This window comes from Marmota flaviventris, chromosome 16 (assembly GCF_047511675.1).
Source record: "Marmota flaviventris isolate mMarFla1 chromosome 16, mMarFla1.hap1, whole genome shotgun sequence".
In the NCBI taxonomy this organism is placed as follows: Eukaryota; Metazoa; Chordata; class Mammalia; order Rodentia; family Sciuridae; genus Marmota; species Marmota flaviventris.
Genome location: NC_092513.1, coordinates 62,867,290 through 62,891,407, shown reverse-complemented (window position 1 = coordinate 62,891,407; position 24,118 = coordinate 62,867,290). Strand labels below are relative to the sequence as shown.

The window sequence follows — 24,118 nt, the reverse complement described above, 5'->3', positions numbered from 1 at the left end:
TCTTTTAGCTTTTGTTTGTCATGAAATATTTTAATTTCATTGTCAAATCTGAAGCTTTATTTTGCTGGATACAGTATTGTTGGTTGGAATCCAATATTTTTCAGCATTTGAAATACATTGTTCCAGGATCTTCTTGCTTTCAACGTCTGTGATGAAAAATCAGCCATTAACCTAATTGGTTTACCCCTGAATGTAATCTGCCTCCTTTCTCTTGTAGCTTTTAATATTCTCTCCTTTTTCTGTATGTTGGATATCTTCATAATTATGTGTCTTGGAGCTGGTCTATTACGGTTTTGAATGTTTGGGGTCCTGTAGGCTTCCAGGATTTGGAAATCCATTCCATTTTCATATCTGGGAAGTTGTCTAGGATTATTTCATTTAATAGGTTGTCCATTCCTTTGGTTTCAACCTCCATACCTTCTTCTATCCCAATGACTCTCAAGTTTGTTTTTTTTTATGACATCCCATATCTCTTGGATAGATTGCTCATGAGTTTTAAGCATCCTTTCTGTGTTGACTATATTCTTTTCGAGTTGATAAACTTTGTTTTCATTATCTGATGTTCTGACTTCTACTTGATCTAGTCTATTTGTAATATTCTCGTTTGAGTTTTTAATTTGGTTTATGGTTTCCTGCATTTCTAGGATTACTGTTTGAGTTTTTTTTAAATCTCTATCTCCTGGTAGAGCTCGTTCTTTACAATTTGAATGTGTTTGTTTAATTCGTTTTCAAAATATACTTTCATTGCTTGGACTTGCTGTCTCATGTCTTCTCTTATATTCCATTCCATCTGAGTTAGGTATGCCTTGAGTTCTTTCTCATGCCTATAGGTCCTCCTGTAGATTTAAGTTGTCCTGCATTGTTTGTAATCCTTTTTTCCCTTATTTTTTCATGTTGTTCACGTTACTTTCCAGCTCTGTTTGACTGCTGTGTTTCTTCTTTCTCCTATATATTTCTTTTGGTTTTGTATATCTGTTGTCTCTCCTTTGTGATGGGAGACTATGCCTAGAAATGTTGGGCTTTATTGTACTTTAAACCTGATTCATTCAATTCATAAAAGGCTTCCAGATTCTGTATGCATATAGTGATTTGTTGTCTGTTCTTAGGACTTTATGTGTAGGTTAGGTGCTATGATGGTATGAGGGTTAGTATGTCTTGGCTACTTTAGAAGATTGCTCTACTGAAGGGGGATGCTAACCGTCAATTGGATCAGTAGCTAGGTATTTAGGAGCCCTATAGACAGCCTCGAAACATTCACCTATTTGCATTTAGACAATTACACTTAATGGAAGAAATAATGCTTGGGATGAAAGTTGGGGGGTAGGGGAAGGAAGGTGCTCTTATAAAGAAAGAAGGAGAGATAGATAGATTAGAGGAGAATGGAAAGAACAATAAAACTTGAAACAGGAAAGAAAGAAAGAAGGAAAAGGGGAGAAAAGAACAAAGAGAGGGAAAAAAAAGAAAAAAAAATTGATGTCTTTGAGATCCATTTTCTTCTCTTCCAGTAGGCGGAGCTGTGCCCTCCAAGCTGAGCTTCTGCCCTCTATGTGCTCATAGCAATCCCTGTAAGGCGGCTCCTGGGAGTCTCTCACTTCTCTGGCCCCTCCCCCCCTTCCTCCTGCCAGCCAGCCAGCCAGGTCCTGTTCACCGGAGGCGGTTCCCCAAAGATCTGGTTACACTTGCAGCCCCACCACGTGTCCTATTTCCCTAACGACTGAGCACTCTCTCCGTCATTCATCTAAGCCCCAGTGCTGTGGTGCGGTGATCTGGGGACCAACAGTTTTAATTTTTCTGGACCCCTTTGGTGGGCATGCCCCCGGAAACTGGCGGCTAAGACCTTGGGTGTCGCCACTGGTGGTAAGGGGAGTTGGCGATCGGGAATCCCCTCTGCTTCCCTACAGACAAGCCCCCAGGGAGATTCATGAGGTTTCCTGGCTGCTTGTATCTGGAGGGGGTGGGAGTCACACACCTGCTAAAGTGGATTGCCCTGGGAAGGAATTCTGTCGGCCGAACTCCAGTGACGTCACCTCTCTGCTATGGCAGGCCCCAGGTTCCTTGCTGGAATGTCCGAAGGGTGGGGTGGGACTCGTCTGTCTCTGGTTGGTTTCAGCTCCCGGTTTTCTACTTCATGAAGGCATGGCTAGAGACCTCTTCCTAGAGTCCCTGTGCCGCACCTGCTGGGCCATGCCTTGGGGGCTAGCAGCCCAGTTGTGGGGGCTGTGGGCGGGCGGTCTCCGAGTCGAGTCGCACGGGCAGTGGCTGGCGGGTCTGGACCTCTACGCTGCGCTGCATGGCGGAGATTCACTCATCTGGGGCAAACTGTCACCTCCAAAAATCCTACCAATTGCCGGCCAGTCTCTCTTCAGTGGAATTTCGCTAGGAGCCTCTCAGCAGGTAAACTCCAAGTGTATTGATGCGTCTCTCTGACCCCGTTACTGAGGAGGTACTGAAAGCGCTGCCTCCCTGCCCGCCGCCATGTTGGATCCCCCTGAGCTCAGCATCTTGATGGAGTCCTCAGCCCAGTTCATCTGCGCTGACCTGGAGGGATGACTCACTGATTCAATGAACCAAGCAGAATCATTAAAGTATGGTGGAAACCTTGTTCAGATGCAGCACCAAATTGTGCTCTCTGTGACTCCTTAAGAGTACAGATGGTCCTTAAGCTATATGAAGGGTCAAGGTACCACCAGATTAACCTGTGATATGTATGCTCATGCCTTAAAAAAACCTACTTTTTCTATGCCAGAGAAAATGAACCAATCAATATACAAATAGAATTTTTCAAACTAATGTCAGATAGGAATCCAATTTATTTGGGCTGGATTTAAACTACATCTGCCATGACTAAAGTTGGATAAATCTCCCTAACTTTGTTCCCACACTCTTCCTTTTGCTCTGTTGTGGCTTTTTCTTAGCCTAACCTTGTTTTATGGCTACTAGTGTATATGAACCAATGCAAGCTCCCTAAGGACCACACATTTGCCTCAGTTAGCTTTGTGCCTCATCTCTTTCTTCTTTTATCTTCTCTTAGTAGGTTCTGCTCCTGTTGTCAGAATAAATGATTGATGAACTGAGTTACAGTGATTTAAACTCTGTGACAAAGGTAATATAAGGTAGAAGAGAGAGGATAAAAGTAGAGAGAAAATGATCTAATGCCCCAAATTTTAAATTGGATCTTGTATGGAGGGTCACTAAGACCACCCCCCAATCTGATGACTTACCAGGAGGACTCGGAGAACATAGTATATAGTTTCACTCATAGCTAGAATTTATTACAAGAGATACAAAGCAAAATCAGCAAGGAAGAAACACAGTGGTAAAGTCTGCAAGATATAGGTACAAGCACCTGAGATACTTCTCCCAGTGGAGTCACACACTCCTCCAGTACTGTGAAATATTACCCATCAGAGAATCTGACCTGAGCCTAGAAGTCCAAGATTTTAATGGGGCACATGTCATATAGGCATCCTCAGTCTAGCATGCACTCCAATTCCAGACTCTCAGAAGGAAAAAAGGCATTCAGCAAAACCCACTCTGTACAATACTTTAGGCAGAGCAAGCCACTATCATTATCATCAGAGTTGTGGGCATTTTCCTCAAATCCAAGTTCTTGGATGCCAGGCAAGAGCCAACATTGTAAGAATGTCATTCTAAGGGTGCCAACAAGTATCTCTATGATAACTCTTGCCCAAACAGACTCCATCACTTTCATGTTCATAGGATCTTGCACATTCCCTCACATTCCAGCCAATTTTCAAATAGTTTCTTATCCTGTGTTGTATGCTGGGGACAAAAATGTAACAAACAAAAAATTCCAGTTATCAAATAACTTGCTGTCTGTCCAGCAGAAGAAACTGACAAAGAAAGGAACAAAGTAGAGTACAGTGTGGTAAGCACTAAATAGTATTAATGCATTTGAGAATGATTGGTGGAATGTATGATTGAGAATATATGCTTGAAGCAGGAACATGCTTCCTGATGTTTATCCCATTTATAGAATAAAATGTACAGCATTGTAATATTTGTTAAATTTCTAGGAAATTAGCTTACAAATATATTTGTTTGATAGTTGTAGAGGGGAAAAAGAGAAAGTTTTTTGAAGATCATACATCCAATCAGGACCTGGTGGCTCACACTTGTAATCCCAGAACTTGGAAATCTGAGGCAGGAGGATTGCAAGTTCAAGGCCAGCCTCAGCACAGCAGCAAGACCCAAGCAACTTAGTGAGATTCTGTCTCAAAATTAAAAAGAAAAAGGGCTAGGATTGTATTCAGTGATACATTTCCCCTGGGTTCAATACCCAGCACCCCCCCCCAAAAAAAAAAAAAAAAGAAAAAAAGAAAATTCACATCATATCCCATCAGAACTGAAATACACAGAAGTCAACCTTGACACAAAGTTTTAAAAATTAGTCAGGTTGCCATAAAGCAGTTAAAGATAAGGACAGTGAGCCCTAAGGAGATATAAAGCAAGGATCATGGGTTTCAACCCATCAGAGGTTTTCTCTGGAGTAAAAGTTGGCTTCATGAAGTCTTATTATAAATGAGAGGACAGATTGGTTAGACAATATCCAAATGCAGTTTTGTGTTTAGAATAAATGTTATAATATAACTTTGTGTTAACCTAAATATTAATATTTCTCCCCTTTTAGCTTTAACATTGACCTACAACTATAAATTCACCAAAGCTTCAAGATCTGCCCCCAACCATCAAGTAGAAATGGATCTAGATTTCACTTTAAAATCTAATAATCTATCTTCTCTATGCCAGTGGCTTCTGTTAACACCTATGAAGAGAATGAGCATTGCCTCCCCAGCCTCAGCTTGGAAGTGTGGATTGCTTGTCCACCTCGTCAGGAATCATCAAATACACCACAGACCACCATGTGGGAAATGGACCCCTTGACTCCACACCTAGTCTTTTGGGTGAGGGTATTATTATCTTACCAGCTGTACAAGGCAGACCCAGCAGTGTCCCTGACATCCTTGTCTCCCAATATCCAGTCACTCTGGTCCTCTCCTAAGGCTGCTTCAAATCCAGCCATGAAGTCTTTGCCCCCACATCTTCCAAATCTTTCTGACCTTTTCTTGCCCTCAGCAGAGACACAAGGATCCACCCTTGACTTCCATCATGCACTATCTTGCAGCCAGGGTGGTCTTCTCAGAAGTGTGCCAAGTTAGTCAATCTCCTGCTTAGTGCATTGTGATTGTTCATGAGGTGAAGGTGAGGGCCCTGATTAAGACCAACACAACCTTTCACTTCCAGCATCAGCAACAACATTTATGGATAAACAGATATGGATGGACACACACACACACACACACACACACACACACACACACACACTATGAGTATTAAATTTGCTAATTTAAATATAATGGCTCAAAATATGTTTTGGTTCTTCTCTCATTGGTCAGTCTAAGAGATTCACTTCCTCTAGTTTTCAGGGCTGAGATTAACTATTAGAAATTAAGGTAATCTGAATTTGTAATATGGCTATGTCCCTTCAGAGAGGAGCTATCTACTTTCCCCCCTAATATTTGTGGAAACTATATTTTATTGAAGTAAAGTTTACATACTCATTAAGGTAAAACCTGTATTTATTAAGCAGTCATTTCCTATTCTCCCATCCGTCCACCTTCTGGCCACTATGAACCTTTCTATCTCCATAGATTTACCTAATCTGGATATTACATGTAAATGTAATCATACACCATTTTATTTTTAGTATCTTAACATGTCAGAAATTTCAATTCTTAAAAGTGAGAAAAAAGAACACTTAACCAAATCCTGTATACAGAATTCCTTGTACAGATTTTCACTGTTTTTTGGGAAGTTTATTGCAAAAAGTAAATTTAGAGCATTATCCATAGCTTAATTAATGTTAATAGTAGTAGTAATCACAATAACTGAATAGAAATTTGAAAAAGTTGCATTTTCCACATCTCAGTCATCCAAGTAGTTGTTTAATAAATGAGAGACAGGTTGTCACTGGAAATTAAAAGAATATTGTCAATCTTTTTCATAGCATCCCTGAATCTTACTATCACTTTCCAAAGAGATGAATTACTCATAAAACAAACGCCATGAGATGGTTTGTTTTGTTTTGTTTTTTCTTTTTGGTGGTGCTGGGTAATTGAACCCAGGTTTACACACATGCTAGGCAAGGGCTCCACTGTTATAGTTAAAGTTTTGTCCCAGGGTTTCATAAACTGACTTCCAGACCACTCATGTATAACCGAATCAAGCCTTTATTGAAGCACACCGGTGGCGGCTGACCAGAACATAAAGCTGTTCCCCTGATCAGCCCCGAACAATTGCAAGGGCACTCCTTATAAGCCTGAAAACTGCAAAAGGGATGTTCAGGGGGTCTAGCCAATGCAAGCAAGCCAGGTTACAGAAGCGGGACAGTGCACTCAAGCAGAGGGAAGCCTAACCAATCACAGTTAGCCCAGTCACCCCAGTTACAGAAACAGAGCCCCGTTACCCTAGTTACAGAAATAATACCCCATTAGGTAGTTCCGTGTTCTTAAAGGTTTCTATAGCAAAAGGAAAAGAACATCTTGCTCCAGTCATGACTCTTCTACTTGGCATGGTTGTTTTACAGGATGAAGTCATAAAACAAAATGGAGTCACATTTGCTCCTACTATGACACCACCACTGAGCTACATCCCTATTCTGAGAAGAATTTTTAAAAGCACAAAAGGAATTTTAACATGATCTATTAATGATTTCCACAGTGAGATCCCTGAATATAATATTATATGAGCTGCATATATTTGAAAATGAAAAACCACTTTTTGCTTCCCTTTCCTTGTCTGCAAAGTGGACACCATAGCTGCTCCTGATTCATGGCATTTTTGTGCTGAGTATGTGTTCATATAAAAGCTGGGATTGTGGCTCAGGGGTAGAGCACTCACCTAGCCCAGGCAGGACCCGGGTTCGATCCTCAGCACCACATAAAAATAAAGGCTATCATCACCTAAAAAAATAAATATTTAAAAAAATCACCTATTGTTGTTATTGTCATTACTACTGATTATTTTTACATATTCTATTTAAATCCCCATAATTTCATGTCTGAAGAACTCACAAGCAATACTGAATACAGATTCAATAATAACACGTATAGTCTTTGGTAGATTAAGTAGATAAAATAATTTTTAAGTAGTAGATGTGTCTTTTATATTGCACTATAAATATATTCACATTTATATATTGAATTCCAGCATTATTTTTTTTGATGGTTTGTAGAGCAGCTACACTTTATCTATATATGAAGACAAGACAGACTTTCTTAACCAAAGATAGAAAAGATACGAAATTATGTGAATACTAAAACCTCTGTGTTCATATAGAAAGTTATCATTAAGTCATAAAAAATATTCTATTCCATGAGTTTCTGTATTTATACAAAACAAATTCCACATAAAGCTTGTTTATAATGGACCAAACCAAAATAATCTTATGTATCAAATTTTTAAACTTTAGAAACAGTTAAAATTGTCCAATTTAAAAAAGCATAAAACTTTCTTAACTTTAGGCAGTTGCCTTTATATTCTGCTATTTAACTTTAAGTAAAAGGAAATAGCTTAACTCTGCATAGCTTAATAACAACAGACAGTCCAAGGAAAACCGATTAAGATATTAACAATTTTTACTGTCATTAAATTTATAAATATTTTCTAATTCAATACAATTTATCAGCTTAGATGTTTCTGAACTGTCAACATAATTGTTATATGTGTTTCCAATTTCCCTTGTCTTTATTCAGCAGTAGCATCATGTTACTGCAAGTTGTAAGACACATAAATGACATAATCTGAAAAGAAAATAAATAATGATCACTTCTTCTGACTACTGTGATGAAGTCATCTTTTAAAGTACTTTAAAAAAATGGGCCAGGGAAATTTTAGACTTCATTCCAGGGAACCATAACAGAGCAAAATAGGTGTGCACTACATTAACTTGGACCCATATTCACATTCCTCCTATCTTTTGATGGACACTTGTCATTTGTGTAAAACCCACAATAACAACAATCTTATACATTGCATGATGTTCACTTGGAAAAACTCAAATAGTAAAAACTGTCAAGCAACACCAAGTGATAAAGGGCGGTTGTAACTCCTATACTTCCATGGACCTCTTCTGTTCTTGCCTATGTAGAAACAGCAGTCTCAGTTCCTGTACCACCTCAGATCTTTCTGTTCCTTACCAGGATCCCCACACTCTCTCATCAGCTCTTCTAGCCTGCTCTTCACTGTGTGGGCATTGTTATCCTTGGTGATTTTTCTGCAGGAAGTAGAAAGTCTGCTGGAACATATGCAGTAAATACTCCTTGAATTCCATGAGTACAAAGTTCTTGGACATGAGTTCATTGATGCAGGACAGCCAGAACCCCGAGCCAGCCAATGCTCCTGACCCAAGACATAGTTCTGGCTGCTGCCATTCACTGATGCTATCTTTCTGGTCCAGATGTCACAACCAACACATGCAAAATGGAAGATGTAGGTGAGGAGAGATGGGGTGATGCTGGCAGGCAGAGGAATAAAACTGAAGAGGTGGGCCAGGCACTCCAAGGCAAGGGAATAAATATGCTCACTCTCGGCTTAGAGGATGGGAACTGCATGATTCAACAATTTGGCTGAAGTAGGACTTTGTAACAAGTCACTCAGTAAGTTACCACTTTCTCCTGAGGATGGAGATGGTAATGAAGTGGCAGCAGTAACACTGTTTGTCCCATACAGTCTTCAAGATACCTGTCAGGAGCCTAAGCACCTTCTGCACCTGGTCCAGCAGGTGCTTCCACAATTCCTTCTTCCAAGCCACACTGAAGTCCTCACGGAAACAGACCAGCTCTTCTGAAGTTGTCTTCAACATGATCAGCCCAAGGTGGGTTGTCACAGAGGACTGGATCAACTGTAATATGTTAGTAGAAAAGTCATGGTAGAACATGGGCCAATCTTGACATCCTATATAAAAGTAAGTTTGCAGAGTTTGTTCTGGATAAAATCAGGTAAGGTTTTATGGTGAGACAAAATGAATTTGGGCAGGCAGCCACAGATTTTCATCTTATCCTGAGATGGGACCCTCAAGCCACATTTTATTGATCAGATTCTTAAAAACTGTTAAACTGGACAAAGCCTGAGTTTACAACCTCACAGAGAAAGTGAATTGTGCTTGAGAAGAGAAATGAGTTGTTACGTACACAGTATTTGTTGGCAGTCATCCAGTTTCAGAAACAGAAGCTTACATTGCACAGATTTTGGGATAATAGAGTAATCTCATCTAAGTATACACTTTGGAATTTCCTCCCTAAGAACCTGTTTGAACAGTTTAGAGGGATTGCAAATTTTTGTTTTCTCATGATTTTCCTTGTATAGGTCACAGTAGACCACCAATTAGCCCAGTTACCAGTGGACTTCGTTTTTTCTTTGTTATAACTGGTACAGCCATCAAACAGGGATATAAAGATGGGCTGAGACACAGAGCCAACAATGAAGTCAACAAGAGCACTGTTTACATTATTGAAAATGCAAAGCAACTGCAAAACGAAAGTGAAAAAATTAACATTGGTGATGTAGTAGAAGTTAATGTAGATGAAACCTTCCTCTGCATTCTTATTCTTCTATCATCTGGTACCATTGATGAAACCTGTTATGTCACTACAGCTAGTCTTGATGGGGAATCTAACTGAAAGACAGATTATGCAGTATGGGATACCATTGAAATGTGTACAGCTGAGTCCAGTGATAACCTCCAAGCAGTGATTGAACAGCCTCAACTTGACCTATACAAGTGTGTTGGGCGAATCAATATCTATAGTAATAGTCTTGAGACTGTTGCCAGGCCTTTAGGACCTGAAAATCTTTTGATGAAGGGAGCTACATTTAAAAAAAAAAAAAACAAGAAGATACATGGAGTTGCTGTTTACACTGGGATGGAAACCAAAATGGCTCTGAACTATCAAGGGAAATCTCAAAAATGTTCTGCTGTTGAAAAATACATTAATGCCTCCTTGATGGTATATTTATTTATCTTATTCACTAAAGCTGCAGGATGCACTACTCTATCATAGGTATGGTAAAGTACCCCATACAATGAATGAACCTTGGTATAACCAAAAGACACAGAAAGAAGTGGAGATTTTAAATGTTTTGAAAATGCTCACTGACTTCCTATCTTTTATGGTTCTATTCAACTTTATCATCCCTGTCTCCATGTATATCACAGTAGAAATGCAGAAATTCTTGGGCTTCTTCTTCATCTCATGGGATAAAAACTTTTATGATGAAGAAATTAATGAAGGGGGCTTGGTTAACCCATCAGATCTCAATGAAGAACTCGGTCAGGTGGATTATGTGCTTACAGATAAGACTGGAACACTTACTGAAAATATCATGTAATTTATTGAATGCTGCATAGATTGGCACAAATATAAAGGTGTAACTCAGGAAGTTGATGGATTATTTTAGACATTTAACATATTTTGACAAAGCAGATAAGAATCAAGAAGAACACTTTCTGCGTGCCTTATGTTTAGAAATGAAAAGAAATGATGCTGTTGATGGAGCTACAGAATAAGCTAAATTAACATATATCTTCTCCTCACCAGATAAAATAGCTTTGGTGAAAGGAGCTAAAAAGTATGGGTTCACAATTTTAGGAAGTCAGAATGGATGTAACAGACTAGAAAACCAAAGGAAAAAAAATAGAAGAGTATGAACTTCTTCACACCTTAAACTTTGATTCCATCCACCAATGTCTGAGGGTAATTGTGAAAACTCAAGGAGGAAACATACTTCTTTTGTTTTTTTAAAGGAGCAGATTCAGCAGTTTTTCCCAGGGTAAAAAAAAACCATGAAATTGAGCTTTAGCTCATGTGGAATGTAATGCAATGGATGGGTATAAGACACTGTGTGTGGCCTTCAAAGAAATTACTCCAGATGACTGTGAAATAATTAAGACAGTTTATGGAGGCAAATATGGCCTTATAAGACAGAGAAAAAAGACAGAAAAGGTTTTTGATGATATTGAGACAAACATGAATTTAATTTGAGCCACTGCAGTGGAAGACAAGCTACAAGATCAAGCTGCAGAGACCAGTGAAACTCTGCATGCAGTCGGCCTGAAAGTCTGGGTGCTTACTGGGGCCAAGATGGAGAGAGCCAAATCCACATGCTATGCCTGTTACCTTTTCCAAACTTGCACTGAGCTCTTAGAATTGACCACAAAATCTCTTGAAGAACGTGAAAGGAAAGAAGATCGATTCCATGAATTGTTGTTAGAATATCGGAAGAAGTTGCTGCATGAATTTTCTAAAAGTACTAGAAGCCTTAAAAAAGCATAGACAGAACATCAAGAATATGGATTAATCATTGATGATTCCACATTCTCATTTATACAAAATTCTAGTCAGGACTCTAGTTCAAACAATTATGAAAGCATTTTCCTACAAATTTGTATGAAGTGCATTGCAGTGCTTTGCTGCTGGAAGGCACTGTTAGAGAAAGCCCAGATTGTCAGAATGGTGAAGAATTAAAAGGCAGCCCAATAACACTGTCCATCAGTGATGGTGCCAACAATGTTAGCATGATCTTGGAATCCCATGTGGGCATAGGTATTAAAGGCAAAGAAGGTAGCCGAGCAGCCAGGAACAGCGATTATTCTGTTCCCAGGTTTAAACATTTAAAGAAACTATTATTGGCTCACGGATATCTATACTATGTGAGAATAGCACATCTTGTACAGTATTTCTTCTATAAAAACTTTGTTTCATTTTGCCACAGTTTTTATACTAGTTCTTCTGGGGATTCTCACAATAGCCACTGTATGATGCTACTTACAATGTAGAATATCCACTTCACCTCCCTGCCCATTCTAGCCTACAGTCTCCTGGAATGGCACATGAACATTGACACTCTGACCTCACACCCATGATGGTATATGAAAATTTCTGGTAATGCTATGCTAGAGTTGGGCCCCTTCTTGGAGTGAACATTTCTGGCTACCTTTGAAGGGACAATATTCTTCTTTGGGACTTGCTTTCTCTTTCAGACTGCATCTCTAGAAGATAATGGAAAGTAAACAGAAACTGGACTTTTGGAACCATTTTTTTTACAGTCTTAGTATTCACTGTAACTCTGAAGCTTGCCTTGGATACTCGATTCTGGACATAGATAAATCATTTGGGGTTCTTTAGCCTTTTATGTCTTTTTCTCATCCATCTGGGGAGGAATTATTTGGCCTTTTCTCAAACAACAGAGAATGTATTTTATATTTGCTCAAATGCTGTCTCCTATATCCACATGGTTGGCCATAATACTTCTAATATTTATCAGCCCTTTCCCTGAGATTCTCTTAATAGTATTAAAGAATGTAAAAAGAATAAATGCCAGGATTCATCATTTAATTTCATCATCCGCATAAAAAGTAAAAAGTAAAAACTTCATTTTCCAATGCAGATGAATCCAAATCTTTAACTGTCTATGTTATTGTCCCAGAAGCATATTGACAGTGGTTACAGCTAAACAAGAAAACACAAAGAAAGCACCACAAAAAGTCATGATCTCAGGATATTCGATATGCAACAAAAACTAAACCACTCTCTTAGGTGTAGGGTTCAGAATACATGTTCATTAAAATACCAATTGCTCTTCTAAGCATTTACAATTATTGTCATTAGCCATTATGACCAAAGTTCTAAGTTAAGAATTTATGAAAGTTTAAATCAAGAATATTTAGAATTCTGGCTTTAGATAAAATAATCTAACTACCAAATGGGTGCTCTTTTAACCCATTGACTTTGTGAATGGATTTGAAACAATAGTATAAAGTAGAAGTCATGCAATGAGAATGAATAGATTTTACTAAATACAATGTTACATTTTTTTTGCCTGGCAGAAGATATTAGGATATTTGGATCATATTTCTCATTCCTGCTGAGTGATCATCTTAAATTATTATTATTTTTTCAAACAAATGGAAGGAATTCTTGAAAATAGTGAAGGACTAAATGGTATTGATGCATCAGACAGAGTAGTTCATCTTTTCTCTTCACCCACATGCTAATTGTGTCTTGATAGAATATCTTTGCCCCAAAATACCTTGAACACTTGTGTGAAATGTGTTGACTTTAGGTATTATTGTGGGAACAGAATTTTTTTTTGTTTTTCTGAACTAAATACCACTTACAGGTGTAGGACTTCTAGACTTGAAAATAAAGCATAAAAATTTAGTCACTTAATAGCCTCTCAAAATAGGGAATAAACAGTTTTTTTCCAATGTTAATTTGACTGAAATCTGAGATAAAGTGGGTGAGATAATTTTTATACAAAAATAAAGCCATTCTAAACATTAGCTTTCTATCATTTTATGTGGAGAGACTAGAAAAATAACTTATTTTTAAACAGTTTTTTTTTTTCAGAGAGGTTGCAGTTGTGCACCATAATGCAGCACATTTTGTTTTTCTCTTTTTTAACTTGCCAATTTGGGAAGTCATGAGATCCATCTCAAGATGGTTTTGCCTATAGAACCATGACTCTGTTTCTCTCTCATAGCTAATGTGACCAGTGCAAGTGGTATAATTCTAAACTATTAGATTGATCTTGGTCAGAACCTCAACATACTGGACTAGAAGACTTTAGACTCCTAATGAGTTCACTTAAAAATAAATATGAAATGATTTTATTCAGTGGTAAAATCAGATACATTTGATATAAATGATCTCACATTTGACTGCTAAATTAAAATGGTCTTTTAAAATTGCACACACAAAATAGTTAACTGTACATTATTACTTAGTCATCCCTTGTGCTGGAGGGAAGAGGCAGAATATCCAGGCTCCTATTTGCTGGGAAAAATTATCAAGAACCTCTTCTATCTCACATTTTATTTAATTGGTTGTACAATCATGGAAAAAATTCTGTCATCAAACTTTCCAATGCCCTGAGGGAGGCTTCTTCAGATGCCAGGTTGGTCATGTAGGAGGCCACTCAATGAGCTGACTCTTAGGCTTCAGACCAGTCCCACCTGCACAGTTAAGGTCATGGTCCCTACAAGCTCAGGAAGTCCCCCAGTCATGCAAAGACAACCCCTTCCCTGCATGTCTAGGCCTCTGATTCTTGTATTTTTTTTCCTTTCTATTTCCAGTGCTGAAGCTTGAACCCAGGGTCTACTACATGTGAGGCAAGGGCTCTACCACTGAACAATCTCCCAAGCCCTATCTTCAATGTTGACCCAAAAGAGCATCAGGTCACAGCTCCTGCAATGTCCTTTGCCTTCCATTCTTATTTTCCTCCTGACAAGTGGCATTTCTTTTAGGCCTTGGCTATGGAAATCAGATTAGAAGTGGTTTATATAAATTGGAGAAATGGCCTATGCTGTAGTCATCATGGATTGTCATATCGAGTACTACAGGCTGGGCAGCTTAAGCAACCAAAGATTGATTTTTCTGTTTGGATGTACAGCATGGTTGGGTTCTGGTGAGGGCTTTCTTCCTGGCTAACAGATGGCTACCTTCTAGTGTCCCTCTGTGACACAGAGAAAATAAGCTGTCTGCTGTCTCATAAGAACACTAATCCGTTTGTGGGAGTCCCAATCATGACCTCCACCAAACCCGGTTACTTCCCAAAGGCCCATCTAAATATTGTATATCTTCATGTTAGCTATGCACATATTGATATTGCTGGTTCTTCTCAATAAATGTTGTCTCTTCATTACAAGAATAACAAGAACTCTTTGTTGGAAAGAAGAAAATGCAATGGTTAACAACACAGAAGCATAAAAAGTATCTTGTAAATTCTTTTTGTAGCCTCAAGACAATGAATTTTATTACCTTTAGTCAACCAAGTTTGACAATATAAATATACTTATAGAAGAAAACACAACATTTAAATAAGAATTAAGTTCATGAAAGTTTACAAAACATAGCAAATATACCCTATTTTTTTTTTAATTTTTTATTGTGGGTTGTTCAAAACATTACAAATTTCTTGACATATCATATTCCACACTTTGATTCAAGTGGGTTATGAACTCCCACCTTCACCCCATACACAGATTGCAGAATCACATCACTTACACATCCATTGATTTACAAATTGCCATACTAGTGTCTGTTGTGCTCCCCTGCCTTTCCCATCCTCCACCCTCCCCCCTCCCCACCTCTCCCCTCCCCTCCCCTCCTCTCTCTCTACCTCCTCCACTATATAACCCTGAGGGTCTCCTTCCATTACCATGCAATTTCCCTTCTCTCTCCCTTTCCCTCCCACCTCTCATCACTGTTAAATGTTAATCTTCTTCTCCTGCTCTTCGTCCCTACACTGTTCTTAGTTACTCTCCTTATATCAAAGAAGAAATTTGTCATTTGTTTTTTAGGGATTGGCTAGCTTCACTTAGCATAATCTGCTCTAATGCCATCCATTTCCCTGTAAATTCTATGATTTTGTCATTTTTTAATGCAGAGTAATACTCCATTGTGTATAAATGCCACATTTTTTTTTATCCATTCGTCTACTGAAGGGCATCTAGGTTGGTTCCACAGTCTTGCTATTGTGAACTGTGCTGCTATGAACATCGATGTAGCAGTGTCCCTGTAGCATGCTCTTTTTAGGTCTTTAGGGAATAGACCAAGAAGGGGAATAGCTGGGTCAAATGGTGGCTCCATTCCCAGCTTTCCAAGAAATCTCCATACTGCTTTCCAAGTTGGCCGCACCAATTTGCAGTCCCACCAGCAATGCACAAGTGTACCCTTTTCCCCACATCCTCGCCAGCACTTGTTGTTGTTTGACTTCATAATGGCTGCCAATCTTACTGGAGTGAGATGGTATCTTAGGGTGGTTTTGATTTGCATTTCTCTGACTGCTAGAGATGGTGAGCATTTTTTCATGTACTTGTTGATTGATTGTATGTCCTCCTCTGAGAAGTGTCTGTTCAGGTCCTTGGCCCATTTGTTGATTGGGTTGTTTGTTCTCTTATTGTCTAATTTTTTGAGTTCTTTGTATACTCTGGATATTAGGGCTCTATCTGAAGTGTGAGGAGTAAAGATTTGTTCCCAGGATGTAGGCTCTCTATTTACCTCTCTTATTGTTTCTTTTGCTGAGAAAAAACTTTTTAGTTTGAGTAAGTCCCATTTGTTGATTCTAGTTATTAACTTTTGTGCTATGGGTGTCCTATTGAGGAATTTGGAGCCCGACCCCACAGTATGTAGATCGTAGCCAACTTTTTCTTCTATCAGACGGCATGTCTCTGATTTGATATCAAGCTCCTTGATCCATTTTGAATTCACTTTTGTGCATGGCGAGAGAAAGGGATTCAGTTTCATTTTGTTGCATATGGATTTCCAGTTTTCCCAGCACCATTTGTTGAAGATGCTATCCTTCCTCCATTGCATGCTTTTAGCCCCTTTATCAAATATAAGGAGGTTGTAGTTTTGTGGATTGGTTTCTGTGTCCTCTATTCTGTACCATTGGTCCACCCGCCTGTTTTGGTACCAGTACCATGCTGTTTTTGTTACTATTGCTCTGTAGTATAGTTTGAAGTCTGGTATCGCTATACCGCCTGATTCACACTTCCTGCTTAGAGTTGTTTTTGCTATTCTGGGTCTTTTATTTTTCCATATGAATTTCATGATTGCTTTCTCTATTTCTACAAGAAATGCCGTTGGGATTTTGATTGGCATTGCATTAAACCTATAGAGAACTTTTGGTAATATCACTATTTTGATGATGTTAGTTCTGCCTATCCATGAACAGGGTATATTTTTCCATCTTCTAAGATCTTCTTCTATTTCTCTCTTTAGGGTTCTGTAGTTTTCATTGTATAAGTCTTTCACCTCTTTTGTTAGGTTGATTCCCAAGTATTTTATTTTTTTTGAAGATATTGTGAATGGAGTGGTTGTCCTCATTTCCATTTCAGAGGATTTGTCGCTGATATACAGGAATGCCTTTGATTTATGCGTGTTGATTTTATATCCTGCCACTTTGCTGAATTCATTTATTAGCTCTAATAGTTTCTTTGTAGACCCTTTTGGGTCTGCTAGGTATAGAATCATGTCATCTGCAAATAGTGATAATTTAAGTTCTTCTTTTCCTATTTTGATGCCTTTAATTTCTTTCGTCTGTCTAATTGCTCTGGCCAGTGTTTCGAGAACTATGTTGAACAGAAGTGGTGAGAGAGGGCATCCCTGTCTTGTTCCAGATTTTAGAGGGAATGCCTTCAATTTTTCTCCATTCAGAATGATGCTAGCCTGAGGCTTAGCATAGATTGCTTTTACAATATTGAGGTATGTTCCTGTTATCCCTAGTTTTTCTAGAGTTTTGAACATAAAGGGATGCTGTACTTTGTCGAATGCTTTTTCCGCATCTATCGAGATGATCATATGGTTCTTATTTTTAATTCTATTGATGTGGTGAATAACATTTATTGATTTCCGTATATTGAATCAGCCTTGCATCCCAGGGATGAATCCTACTTGATCATGGTGCACAATTTTTTTGATATGTTTTTGTATCCGAGTGGCCAGAATTTTATTGAGGATTTTTGCATCTAGGTTCATTAGAGATATTGGTCTGTAGTTTTCTTTCTTTGAAGTGTCTTTGTCTGGTTTAGGTATCAGGGTGATGTTGGCCTCGTAGAATGAATTTGGAAGTTCTCCCTCTTTTTCTATTTCCCGAAGTAGCTTGAAAAGTATTGGTATAAATGAAAGTGTTTTTTCCTTGCCTCTGCTTAGGCTATTTCAAGAGCGAACAAACTGTAAAGAGCACACTGAGAACTAATTAAGTGTATCAAGTTTCAACCATCTAGCACAAACCATGTTTGATTTTGATTTCCAAGACATATATCCCTATAGGAAAAAAATGGGATGAAATCTAAAAATTCAAAGTATTCATGCAAACGAATGCTTCAACCTAAAAGAAGGAAATTTGGAGGGCCAATTTGACTGGAGTACCGATCATTCCTGCCAAGTATCAACAAGTACAGGTAAAAAAAATATTTGCTGAGATTCCAGTAAACTTGGGATTTTGTGGAAGTTTGGCAAACACTTTCAAATGGAAGTGTTGTTTTCTTTGCCTCTGCTTAGGGCTACTTCAAAGGGGAACCAAGCATAGAAAATGCATTGAAAACTAATTGAGTGTTTCAAGGTTCAAGCAGCAAACAGAAACTGTGTATGATTTAGAGTTCCAAATACATCTATCCCAATAGGGGAAAACAAAGTGTAACTAAAACTTCAAGCTGCTCCTGTAATGAATGCTTCAACCTTGAAGAACAAAATTTGGGTGTCCAAGTGCGACTAGGGGCCTGCTCTTTCCTGCAAAGTATCAAGAAGTTTGGTGGAAAAATATTTACTGAGATTCCTGCAAACTCAGAGTTCTGTGGAAGCTTGGCAAATGCTTTCAAATTAAAGTGATTTTTTTCTTGCCTCTGCTTAGGGTTACTTCAATGGGGAAAAAGGATAGAGAGCACAATGAGAGCTTATTGACTGTGTCAATTTTCAAGCAGCTAGCATAAACCGTGTTTGATTTAGAGTTCCAAATGTGTCTATCCCTATAGGTGAACACAAAGTGAAACCTAAAAATTCAAAGTGTTTCTGCAAACGAATGCTTCTTCCTAGAAGAACAAAATGTAAGGGACCAAGAGTGACTGGAGTACTGATCTTTCCTGCCAAGTATCAAGAATATTGAGTGAAAAAATATATGCTGAGATTCCAAGTTCTGTGGAAGCTTGGCAAACGCTTTCAAGTGTTCTTTCATTTCCTCTTCTTAGGGCTACATAAACACTGAACAAACCATAGCGCACTGAGAATGAATTGAGTGAATCAAGTTTCAAACAGCTAGCACAAACCATGTTGGATTTAGAGTTCCAAGGTATCTATTCCTATTGGGAAAAACACAGTGAAATCTGACAATTCAAATTGTTTATACAAACATCACTTGTACCAAAGAAAATTTGGGGGGCCAAGTGTGACTGGAGTAAAATGCATTCCTGCCAAGTATCAACAAGATCGGGTGAAAAAATATTTGCTGTGATTCCAGTAAACTCAGTGTTCTGTGGAAGCTGGGCAAATGCTTTCAAATGAAAGTCTTTTTTCCTTGCCTCCACTTAGGGCTACTTCAAAAGCGAACAAAGCATAGAGAGTGCACTGAGAACTAATTGAGCATATCAAGTTTCACCCAGCTAGCAGAAACCGTGTTTGATTTAGAGTTCCACTTCCGTCTATCCTTATAGTGTAAAAAGAAGTGAAACCTAAAAATTCAATGTGTTCTTGAAAATGAACACTTCACCCTAGAAAATTGAAATTTGTGGGGCCAAGTGCAACTGGAGAACAGATAATTTGTGCCAAGTATTAACAAGATCCGGTGAAAAAATATTTGCTGAGATTCCAGTAAACTCAGAGTTCTGTGGAAGCTTGGCAAATGCTTCCAAATTAAAGTGTTTTTTTTTCCCTTGGCTCTACTTAGGGCTACTTCAATGGGAAGAAAGCGTAGAGAGCACACTGATAACTAATTGTGTCAAGTTTCAAGCAGCTAGCACGTATCGTGCTTGATTTAGAGTTCCAACTGCATCTATCCCTATAGGTGAATACAAAGTGAAACCTAAAAATTTAAAGTGTTCCCAGAAACGCATGCTTCAACATAGAATGAAATTTGGGTGTGCAAGTATGCCTGGGGGACTTATCTTTTCTTCCAAGTATGAACAAGATTGGGTGAAAAAGTATTTGCTGAGATTCCAATAAATTCAGAGTTTTGTAGGAGCTTGGCAAATGCTTTTAAATTAAAATGTTTTTTTTTCTTGCCTCTTCTTAGGTTGCTTCAACAGGGAAAAAAAGATAGAGAGCGCAATGAGAACTAATTGACTATGTCAAGTTTCAAGCAGCTAGCACAAACCGTGTTTGATTTAGAGTTTAAACTGCATCTCTCCCTATAGAAAAAAGAAAAAAAAACCAACAAAGTGAATCCTAAAAATTCAAAGTGTTCCTGCAAATGAATGCTTCAACCTAGAAGAACAAAATCTATGGGGCCATGTATGACTGGAGTACTGATGTTTCCTGCCATGTATGAAGAATATCGTGTGACAACATATTTGTTGAGATTCCAAGTTCTGTGGAAGCTTGGGAAATGCTTTCAAATGTTTTTTTTTCTTTCCTATGCTTAGGGCTATTTGCATAGAGAGGGCACTGAGAACTAATTGAGTGTATCAAGTTTCAACCAGCTGGCACTCACCAGTTTTGATTTAGAGTTCCAAGGCATCTATCCCTATAGTGGCAAACGAAGGGAAATCTAAAAATTCCAAGGGTCCCTATTTACCTCTCTTATTGTTTCTCTTGCTGAGAAAATAACTTTTTAGTTTAAATAAGTCCCATTTGTTGATTCTTGTTACTAACTCTTGTGCTATGGGTGTCCTATTAAGGAATTTGGAGCCCGACCCCACAATATGTAGATTGGAGCCAACTTTTTCTTCTATCAGTCGCAGAGTCTCTGATTTGATATCAAGCTCCTTGATCCATTTTGAGTCAACTTTTGTGCATGGCGAGAGAAAGGGATTCAATTTCATTTTGTTGCATATGGATTTCCAGTTTTCCCAGCACCATTTGTTGAAGATGCTATCCTTCCTCCATTGCATGCTTTTAGGCCCTTTATCAAATATAAGATAGTTGTAACTTTGTGGATTAGTCTCTGTGTCCTCTATTCTGTACCATTGGTCCACCCGTCTGTTTTGGTACCACTACCATGCTCTTTTTGTTACTATTGCTCTGTAGTAAATTTTGAAATCTGGTATTGCTATGCCACCTGATTCACACTTCCTGCTTAGAGTTGCTTTTGCTATTCTGGGTCGTTTATTTTTCCATATGAATTTCATGATTGCTTTCTCTATTTCTACAAGAAATGCCATTGGGATTTTGATAGGCATTGCATTAAACCTATAGAGAACTTTTGGTAATATCACCATTTTGATGATGTTAGTTCTGCCTATCCATGAACAGGGTATATTTTTCCATCTTCTAAGATCTTCTTCTATTTCTCTCTTTAGGGTTCTGTAGTTTTCATTGTATAAATCTTTCACCTCTTTTGTTAGGTTGATTCCCAAGTATTTTATTTTTTTGATGATATTGTGAATGGGGTGGTTGTCCTCATTTCCATCCCAGAAGATTTGTCGCTGATATACAGGAATGCCTTTGATTTATGCATGTTGATTTTATATCCTGCCACTTTGCTGAGTTCATTTATTAGCTCTAGTAGTTTCTTTGTAAACCCTTTTGTGTCTTCTAGGTATATGATCATGTCACCTGCAAATAGTGATAATTTAAGTTCTTCTTTTCCTATTTTGATGCCTTTAATTTCTTTCGTCTGTCTAATTGCTCTGGCCAGTGTTTCAAGAACTATATTGAATACAAGTGGTGATAGAGGGCATCCCTGTCTTGTTCCAGATTTTAGATGGAATGCCTTCAATTTTTCTCCATTCAGAATGATGCTAGCCTGAGGCTTAGCATAGATAGCTTTTACAATGTTGAGGTAAGTTCCTTTTATCCCTAGTTTTTCTAATGTTTTGGACATAAAGGGATGCTGTACTTTGTCAAATGCTTTCTCTGCGTCTATCGAGATGATCATATGGTTCTTATCTTTAAGTCTATTTATGTGGTGAATAACATTTATTGATTTCCATATATTGAACCAGCTTTGAATCCCAGGGATGAATCCTACTTGGTCAGGTTGCACAATTTTTTTGATGTGTTTTTGTATCCAATTCGCCAGAATTTTATTGAGGATTTTTGCATCTAGGTTCATTAGAGATATTGGTCTGTAGTTTTCTTTCTTTGAGATGTTTTTGTCTGGTTTCGGAATCAGGGTGATGTTGGCCTCATAGAATGAATTTGGAAGAGCTCCTTCTTTTTCTATTTCCTGAAATAACTTGAAAAGTATTGGTATTAATTCTTCTTTAAAGGTTTTGTAAAACTCTGCTGTATACCCATCTGGTCCTGGGCTTTTCTTTGTTGGTAGTCTTTTGATTGCTTCTTCTGTTTTATTTGGTATTGGTCTGTTCAAATTGTGTGTATCCTCCTGACTCAGTCTGGGCAAATCATATGACTTAAGAAATTTATCGATGTCTTCACTATCTTCTATTTTATTGGAATATACGGTTTCAACATAATTTCTAAGTGTCTTCTGTATTTTTGTAGCATCTGTTGTGATATTGCCTTTTCATCCCGGAACATCCCGGAACAAATTTTTACTCCTCACACTTCAGATATATCCCTAATATCCAGAGTATACAAAGAACTCAAAAAATTAAACAATAAGATAATAAATAAACTAATCAACAAATGGGCCAAGGACCTGAACAGACACTTCTCAGAGGAGGACATACAATCAATCAACAATTATGTGAAAAAATGCTCACCATCTCTAGCAGTCAGAGAAATGCAAATCAAAAACCACCGTAAGATACCATCTCACTCCAGTAAGATTGGCAGCCATTATGAAGTCAAACAACAACAAGTGCTGGTGAGGATGTGGGGAAAAGGGTACACTTGTGCATTGCTGGTGGGACTGCAAATTGGTGCGGCCAACTTGGAAAGCAGTATGGAGATTCCTGGGAAAGCTGGGAATGGAACCACATTTGACCCAGCTATTGCCCTTTTCAGACTATTCCCTGAAAACTTTAAAAGAGCGTACTATAGGGGTACTGCTACATCGATATTCATAGCAGCACAATTCACAATAGCTAGACTGTGGAACCAACCTAGATGCCCCTCAACAGATGAATGGATAAAAATAAATGTGGCATTTATACACAATGGAGTATTGCTCTGCACTAAAAAATGACAAAATCATGGAATTTGCTGGGAAATGGATGGCACTAGAGCAGATTATGTTAAGTGAACTAGCCAATCCTTAAAAAACAAATGCCAAATGTCATCTTTGATATAAGGAGAGCAACTAAGAACAGAATAGGGAGGGAGAGCATGAGAAGAAGATCACCATTAAACAGGGTAAAAAGGGAGGAGGGAAAGAGAGAGAGAAGGGAAATTGCATGGTAAAGGGAGGAGACTCTCATTGTTATACAAAATTACATATAAGAGGAAGTGAGGGGAAAGGGGAAAATAAAACAAGAGAGACAAATGAATTACAGTAGATGGGGTAGAGAGAGAAGATGGGAGGAGAGGGAAGGGGAGGAGAGGGGGGATAGTAGAGGATAGGAAGGGCAGCAAAATACAACAGACACTAGTATGGCAGTATGTAAAAACGTGGATGTGGAACCAATGTGAATCTGCAATATGTATACGGGGTAAAAATGGGAGTTCATAATCTGCTTGAATCAAATGTATGAAATATGATATGTAAAGACCTTTGTAATGTTTTGAACAACTAATAATTAAAAAAAGAAAAATAATAAATAAATAAAAATAAAAATTCAAAGGGTTCCTGCAAATGTCGCTTCAACCTCAAAGAATAAAATTCGGGGGGGGGGGGCACGTGCAACTGGAGTACTGGTCATTCCTGCCAAGTATCAACAAGATGGGATGAAAAAATATTTTCTGAGATTTCAGTAAACTCAGAGTTCTGTGGAAGCTTGGCAAAGTCTTTCAAATAAAAGTGGTTTTTCCTGGCCTCCTATTAGGGCTACTGCAAACGCAAACAAAGCATAGAGAGCGAGCACACTGATAACTAATCGAGTGTATCAAGTTTTAACCAGCTGGCACATACCGTCTTTGATTTAGAGTTCCAAGGCATCTATCCCTCTACGGGAAAATGAAGTGAAATCTAAAAATCAAAATAAAGTGTTCCTGCAAATGTCACATCAACCTTAAAGAAGGAAATTTGGGGGGCCAAGTGTGACTGGAGTACCGATCATTCCTGCCAGGTATCAACAAGATCGGGTGAAAAAATATTTGCTGAGATTCCAGTAACCTCAGTGTTCTGTGGAAGCTTGGCAAAGGCTATCAAATGAAAGTGTTTTTCCTTGCCTCCTCTTAGGGATACTTCAAATGCAAATGTAGCATAGAGAGCACACTGAGAACTAATTGAGTGTATCAATTTTCAATCAGCTAGCACAAACCATGTTGATTTAGAGTTCCACCTGTATCTATCCCTGTAGTGTAAAACAAATTGAAAC

General features: G+C 38.3%; 1 pseudogene; it reads left to right on the top strand.

The window, feature by feature from the left end:
• Positions 1 to 2,136: 2,136 nt before the first annotated feature.
• On the top strand, positions 2,137 to 12,534 carry LOC139702170 (phospholipid-transporting ATPase IG-like; annotated as a pseudogene).
• Positions 12,535 to 24,118: the final 11,584 nt, after the last annotated feature.